General features: G+C 42.9%; 1 non-coding gene across 1 annotated transcript; it reads right to left on the reverse strand.

Moving 5' to 3' along the window:
• Nucleotides 1-6853: 6853 nt before the first annotated feature.
• Nucleotides 6854-6926, reverse strand: TRNAC-ACA (transfer RNA cysteine (anticodon ACA)). Its single transcript has one exon. It is a non-coding gene; the product is annotated as a tRNA-Cys (tRNA).
• Nucleotides 6927-8045: the final 1119 nt, after the last annotated feature.

Below are 8045 nucleotides of genomic sequence, written 5' to 3' on the forward strand. Positions count from 1 at the left end.
ACTGAGGCTTTTTTAATTTAGTAGAATTATAATGCTTCTTTGCTGCTCTACAGCTTTCAAACATGGTGTGCTTTTGTGACAAGTCTTTAATCATCTAATTTCTTACATTCTCTGTCTAAAAGCTACATTATGAGAATTGCTGGCAATTTAAGCTGTGCCTTTTATACCATTTCTTGGTTTTCAGAGAGATACAGATGTCGTCTTTCACAAGGAGCCAAACGCTGGATGTCTTTAGTGAGAATAAACTGTAAAGTGTATCTTGTTCAATTCTCTCAGTTAAGAATTGAAGCTCTGGAACTCAGAGAGGGAAGACATTGAAACTAAAGTCACACAGAAATGGACACCAAACTATGACAAATTACATTTTCTAAAATGGCTATAGCTTATTATCCATTCCCACATATGTGTCTGTAGTGTGATTTTTGCCACTTTCCCATTAAGATATGGAGGCTGATTCTTCTCCCCTTGAATCCGCTTGACCAATAGAATGCAGCAAAGTGACAAGGGAAATTTGCAAGGCTAGGTCATGCACTGGAGAAGGAAATGGCAACCCACTCCAGTGTTCTTGCCTGGAGAATCCCAGGGACGATGGAGCCTGGTGGCTGCCATCTATGGGGTCGCATGGAGTCGGACACGACTGAAGCAACTTAGCAGCAGCAGCAGCAGGTTGTGAGAGATCTGAGCAGCTTCTGCCTGAGCCTCTAGGGGCGCTCTAGTGCGCCTCTAGGACCCAGTTCTAGTGTTGTGAGACGTCCAAGCCACACGGAGAGGCTATGCACAGGCTATGCAGTAAATAGCCCCAGCTCAGCTGCCAGCCCATGACCAGTACCTACTTCTAGCCAAGAGTGTGAGTCTTCTTGGATGTCCAGCTCAGACAAACTTCACAAGACTGAAACCCCCCCAGTTACCATCTGTGATTCCATGAGACACCCTAAGAGAGAAACACCCCATCTGGGTCCAGCCTAACCACAAATGAATATTTGTTTCAAGATGAAACTTTTGGGGTGGTTTGTAATAGAGCAATTGAAATTTTAATGCTGCAAAATATAATTCAGATTATCTGAAATATAATTCAGATAATCTGAATAGTTCTCTATCCTTCTTTGGTTCTCAGATTCCACACTAATAGCTTGTCTGAGAACAGTTATTTGGGATTAGCAGAGTAATCTAATTAGCCCTCCATCATTGCACAGATTGAAAGTGAGAGCCTATTTGAGTTTGACTGGAGGAACAACTCATTGTCAGAATTCCTGAAGTTGTAGATTGTAACTTTCCATCTTTTGTCTGCCTGGAAAACTTGAAATATTGGGCTATCTGTCCTTAAAAGTATCAGATGTCATAGAGCTTAATAAGAAAGAAATCAAGTATGGAGATGCCGAAGTACTTTTACATTTTTGTGACCCCACAGACTGTAGCCCGCCAGGCTCCTCTGTCCATGGGATTCTCCAGGCAAGAATACTGTAGTGGGTTGCCATGCCCTTCTCCAGGGGACCTTCCTGACCCAGGAATTGAACCTGGGTCTCTTATGTTTTCTTTGTAGCCAGGTTCTTTACTGCTAGCATCACCTGGGAAGCCCAAAAGTTGCTTTAGGCAGGGTCTAACCAGGAAAACAAAACTACACTTTGTATTTAACATTGATGGAATTCAAAGCAGGGAATTGCTTCAATAGGTATTGGAAAAGCTGAGAGGGAGACTTCCCTGGCAGTCCAGGGGTTAAGATTCTGCGCTCCAAATGCATGGGGCACACGTCTGACCCCTGGTTGGGGAAGATCTCACATGCCCCATGGCATGGTCAAAAAAAAAAGCACATGGAAAAGCCGAGAGGCTTAAACAGAATGGTGAGCAGACCTAAAGATTAGCTGCTGCTGCTGCTAAGTTGTTTCAGTCGTGTCCGACTCTGCGACCCCATAGACGGCAGCTCACCAGGCTCCGCCGTCCCTAGAATTCTCCAGGCAAGAATACTGGAGTGGGTTGCCATTTCCTTCTCCAGTGCATGAAAGGGAAAAGTGAAAGTGAAGTCGCTCAGTCGAGTCTGACTCTTAGCGACCCCATGGACTGTATCCTACCAGGCTCCTCCGTCCATGGAATTTTCCAGGCAAGAGTACTGGAGTGGGGTGCCATTGCCTTCTCCGAAAGATTAGCAAGAGTAGGTAATCACTACCAGTTCCACAGTGGAAGGCAAAAGAGGAGACAGTGTTGTTAGAGCCAGGATGCAGAATCATCCCATATCACCTATAACACCATGGATCTGCCCTGCTCGAGCTAGAGCCCCAGGAAGACACAGCTGCCTCAGAGGGGCAGCCCAAGACAGAAAGGCTTCTTCCTTCCTCCTGTGCCCCAAACTCTAGCCAGTGCCTCTCACCAGCTCAAAAATGCAGCCAGAAGTCTATGATCCCAGGAACCAAGTGAACTCAAGCTGCAGGAGTGTTTCCTGACAGCACAGGGAAGAGCAGGGAAAGGGTTAGGAAACTCTGAGACAAATGAGTCCAGAACCATCACAGATGCCAGAGCTGGGATGGGGAACAGAAAGACAGAAGGTGACTGACTCCTGATGATAACGGAATTGCCACACAAGATAAATATTGATTGCCTTGTAAGTTGCTATTTCCCCATGGACAGAGGAGCCTGGAAGGCTACAGTCCATAGGGTCACATGGCATTAGACACAACTGAGTCGACTTAGCATGAAAGTTGTTATTTTGGAATTCTCGTATACAGCAAAACACAATGCTAATTGACATCAATTCTTCTTAGGGAGGGAGGATATTTTCTGTGGCTACAATAATAAAATACCACAGATGAGGGGTCTTAAACATCAAAAATTTATTTTCCCACAGTTCTGGAGGCTCGAAGTCCAAGATCAAGGTGGTGGCAAGTTTGGTTTCTCCTTGGCTTGCAGGGGGGCTGCCTTCCTGCCCTGTCCTCATGGTATCTTTTCTCTGAGTCCGCACAACCCAGTGTTTCTGTGTGCTCCAAATATCTCTTCTTATAAAGACACCAGTTAGACTGAATTAGGACCCATCTGAATGACTTCATTTTAACTCAATTACCTCTTTAAAGACCTTATCTCCAAGTAGTGTCACATCTGAGGTACTGGAGGCTAGGGCATCAATGTATGAATTTTCCTTGTTGTTGTTTAGTCGTTAAATAATGTCTGACTCTTTTGTGACTCATGAACTGTAGCCGCCAGGCTCCTCTGTCCATGAGCTTTCCCAGGCAAGAATACTAGAGTGGGTTGCTATTTCCTTCTCCAGGGGATCTTCCCTACCCAGGGATCTAACCTGCAGCTCCTGCATTGGCAGCAGATTCTTTACCACTGAGCCACCTGGGAAGCTCATGACTTTTTAGGGGCACATAGTTCTGCCAATAGCAGTGGGTAAGGAGAAGACTCAGAAAATTGGAAAATTAAGTCAATTAAATTATATACACTAACTAGGAAATAATAGTGTTGATAACACCAAAAAGCAAATAATCTAAGAAACATTTTTACATGGCCTTACTATGGTCACTCCTTGATCAAACACCTCTGAATCCTGCTCTGTATTTTGCATTGTTGATACGCTGTTAGGTACTCAGCTTGTTTTATTTGCTTACATGCAGGCTCACCATTAGTTTTTTCACTTAGATCTCTGAGCCAGGAGATCTTCCAAGAGACTTAGAATTTGGCAGGTGCTAACTATTCACTAACCCCCCAACTAATAGGAATTTCAGCTTCTGCTGGTGAAGGGCTACAGATGCCCTATGAATCTTCAATAAAAGGGCAGCCGCAAAACGGTGTTGCTTCCATAGTTTGCTCCTATGATTACCTCTACCTTAATCCTCATGTACACAGTTCCTTCTGAGACTACAAAAGCCCCAGTCTTGTCCAGCTGCCATCCCTCCCCTTTACGCTTGCTCTTGGCTGGATTGTGCTGCTTCTGAAGACGTATTATAATTTAGTGTTTTGGTTGAAAAGGCAAAGTCTAATCAGTGATCTGAAGTGATGATAAATAGAATACTCATCCTACCAACCACCAAGGCTACAAATAGGATGAGAGAGAGTTGTGGCAGTCAGAACATCAGTGAAGGAGGCAAACGTGACCCAGTAGGTGGGAATTTCAAGTTATCCTTTTTTAATCAAACAATAGTAAATTGATGATATTTTCATCATGAATCAAGCTTTCTCAAAACTGTGTTGTATTCAAGTAGAATCACAAGGGTCTAACGTGGCCCCAGTGACTTCTGATGACAACAATGATGCAGACCAAGCAATCAGATGAACTTTCCACAACCTACTTTCCTTCCAACCCTTCCTTGTCACTCTCCTTTCTACTAGGAGAAAAAAAAAACAGGCTTGAGGATATTTCAGAGATTTGAAAATTACCCTTAAACTGATTTTTGAAATAGACACTGAGTTCTTATTTGGAAATGATTCTGCTACCAAATTTTCCCAATTTCAATTGGCTTGAACGCCAATGTGCCTTGGTGACACTTTGCCCAGCACAGGGTCCGGGGAGCTAGAGCTGGTTTGGTGTAGAGTTGGGGCTGTCCGGTAGGCTGCAAAGTGTGGTGGTAGAGCTACAGAGAGTGTTCGGGGACAAAGTTAGATGAAACTGCCAAAAGGAGAAGATGCAAAGACTGAACCAAGTGAGAGACAGAGGCGTTACAAAAAAACCAGCTTGAGAAAGCACTTCACCGAGGGCCCAGCCCAAAGACGTATCCAAAGGGAAGGAAGCACTGCACTGCTTCTCCCAAGGAGACATCTATACATTACGCCTGCCAGTTTTCCTACGTGGACATAAGGGCATTTTTGCAGGCATCGGGTTAGTTGGGAAATTAGAAATCAACTCCTTGGTTTCTTCTCGTTCTCTTTCTTCTCTCAATTATCCTGGTGTTCATTTCCCCACCCCACCCCCCACATCCTCACATAACAGCTCTCCTTCCTTTCTCAACAGCATCATGGCAAGTTCCTGAGCAGAGCTGGCTTTGCCCCATAGTACTGGGCTGGTTTTCAGCTGATTATGAAGCTCACAGTGTTGCCATTGCATCAAAACAACAAACTTTCCTGCAAACCTTATCCCTGGATTGAATGTGACATCTCCTGCTGAATGCTTTCTGGACCAGCCCAGTGGTTGTGTGACAGGAGTGCAGGCACCATTCCCAGATGTGGATTCTGGTAGACAGCCATTTGAAAGCGGGGGTTAAGTTGCAGAGGGAAAAGGGGAGGGGGAGGCAGTGTTCTTTTCTCCTGTTGATTTCTGTCAGATTTCAGTAAAGGTTTGTGAAGAGATAATTGTGTTATATTTTCTCATCTTTCATAGCCTAGTGGTTTCTGTATAATTATATATGCCCGAGCTTAATATTATTTCAGAAAGGAGAAAAGAATACAACAGATTTTTAGCCTCAGGCTTCTTATGATTGGGTACAGATTTTACTCTTGTAAATAATTTAGTTCTTTTTTTCCCTTCACAAAGAGTAACTGTGGGGATGTGGCTCAAATTGATATCTGGCCCCTGGGGGACCTTTTAGGGGTAGGGAAGAGTGCCAGACTAGGGGCATAGCTGTTCAGGACCCGATGAAACACACGGAAGTAGTCCTTCTCTGTTCTCAACAGCAACCAGAAGGATAATGGATCTTTCTGTCTCTGGCATCAGAAACTAAAGGAGTTGGCTTGCAATACAAATCCCACTTGAAAAAGTTCTTTGCCTTTCTGATAACCCAACTGATTTGTTAAAACTGTAGGAACATTTCCGAATGTCATTTAATTTTTGCCACTTACATTATTAATGTGATTAAATATTATTAGGGCATATTTATTATGTTGCACTGAATTATTCTGATAATTATTAATACATTGCCTACAGTGGGAAAATATAAAGAAGCAACTCAGGTTAAGTGAAATTTTCAGATCAACCTTATATAATTATCATTATTTAACAAGAAAGAGAAGCTGATGCAATTAGGAAAATAAAACCTAGTCCAAATGTTTTTATTGAAATCATTAATACATGTACTCACGATTGCCAATAAACATTTTTATAAAACTTGGTGATAGAATAAATTATATCAGTAATGTAATTATTTCAAGTTAATTAAAGTATTATTGGCATATACTTTTCTTAAAACTCAAGATTTAATTCTATGTTTCTATTTCCACTACTTTGAGGGTCCCAATTTCCATGTGGTTGACTTTTACATAGATCTTGGGTTTTGCCTTCTCTCATAATTGCTGGGGGTCTACAAACAGAGTGGCTTCCCAGGTGGCACTGGTGGTGAAGAACCTGCCTGCCAATGCAAGAGATGTAAGAGACGTGGGTTTGATCCCTGGGTCAGGAAGATCCCCTGGAGGAGGGCATGGCAACCCACTCCAGTATTCTTGCCTGGAGAATCCCATGGACAGAGAAGCCTAATGGGCTCTAGTCCACAGGGTCGCAAAGAGTCAGCCATGATGGAATCACTTAGCATGCATGGACAGTCAATAGAGTATTGGCATTCCTCACAATACTTCACTTTCTAAGAGTCAGTTTTTGATATGTATAATGCGAATGATCAGAAAAGCCATTTCTCACTGTTGTTGTCTCTGTCCAGCGTGATGAGTTGAGGCATGTAAAATGCTCAGCAGCACAGTAGAGTGGTTACGAGTTCAGACTGTGGAGCCAGGCTACCTGGTTTTGAGCCCTGGCTTCGTGTGTGACCTTTGGCAAGTCACTTAACCTCTCTTACTTTGGTTCCTTCCTTTGTAAAGTGAAAGCGAAGTCTCTCAGTCATGTCCGACTCTTTGCGACCCCATGGAGCCTACCAGGCTCCTCCTCCTGTCCATGGGATTTTCCAGGCAGGAGTACTGGAGTGGGTTGCCATTTCCTTCTCCAGGAGATCTTCCCAACCCAGGGATTGAACCTGGGTCTCCTGCATTGTAGGCAGACGCTTTACCATCTGAGCCACCAGGAAATCCTTTGTTAAAGGGAGATAAAAATATCACGTAGAAATGTTATAAGGATTATATGTGATAATAATATCACATAGGGATTTATTTAAAAGTCTTCCATGAATTCATATAGGTAGCATTTTTAGAACAGTGTCTGGCACATAGGACTCCAGTGTAAATGTTTGCTATTATTGGTAGCAGACTACCTGGCATGCAGTAAATGCTCAAATAATAGTAGTAGTTATTTTTACAAACATACCCACATATGTTTGTCCTTAAAGCAGGATGTCTCAGCTCCCTATTCCACTGTAAGTGCTAGTATTTTATTCGTCTCTACTCAACTTTTCTCTCTTCTTGCCCTTGTATTGACCCAGTTACCAAGCTGTATAGCTTTTTCTTTCACATCTCTTCAATTCCATTTTATTGCTACCACCACCAGGTTTTCAAACTTAAAATATTGTAATAGCCTCTGACTTCTACCACTGCTTCCAATCCTCTCCAATTTCAATCCATCCTTTGTGACAGTAAAAGACATGTTTTTGCTGCTCACTTACTACTTGGATCCTCACTGTCTGGATTCCTTACTTGGTCAACCCAAGCTTTTCATCCCTGAAGTGTTGAAGTGTTAGTCGCTCAGTCATGTCTGACTTTTTGCAACCCCATGGACTGGGGCTTACCAGGCTCTTCTGTCCATGGGATTCTCCAGGTAAGAATACTGGAAAGTGGGTTGCCATTTCCTTCTCCATCCCTCAGCCTCAAATATATTATCCCTTCCATTACCTAGTACTCCAACAGGACTAGTCTATTCCTTGTACTTTCCAAAGCTATGATCACTTTTCTTCTGTCTGAAGTCCTCCTACCTACCCATTCAACCCTACCTGTTCCCCTGCTTAAGTTTCTCTTTCTAGTTCTCAAAAGTTTTTCATTAGGCCATTTCCTGTGGATTTCATCTATACTTCTGTAGACACTTGCTATAGGAATAAACACTGTATTGGATTATTTTATATTTTGACTTGTGCCCACATTCATATACACCCGTGAGAGCATGGGCCACTACTGACAGTTCTCTTGTATACCCTACATCGCCTAGTATTGTGAGAAGCCAAATAATAGGTATTTTTAAAATTCTTGGAACAGCTATT

Source organism: Giraffa tippelskirchi, chromosome 7, assembly GCF_054371585.1.
Source record: "Giraffa tippelskirchi isolate mGirTip1 chromosome 7, T2T-mGirTip1v1.2.pri, whole genome shotgun sequence".
NCBI lineage: Eukaryota > Metazoa > Chordata > Mammalia > Artiodactyla > Giraffidae > Giraffa > Giraffa tippelskirchi.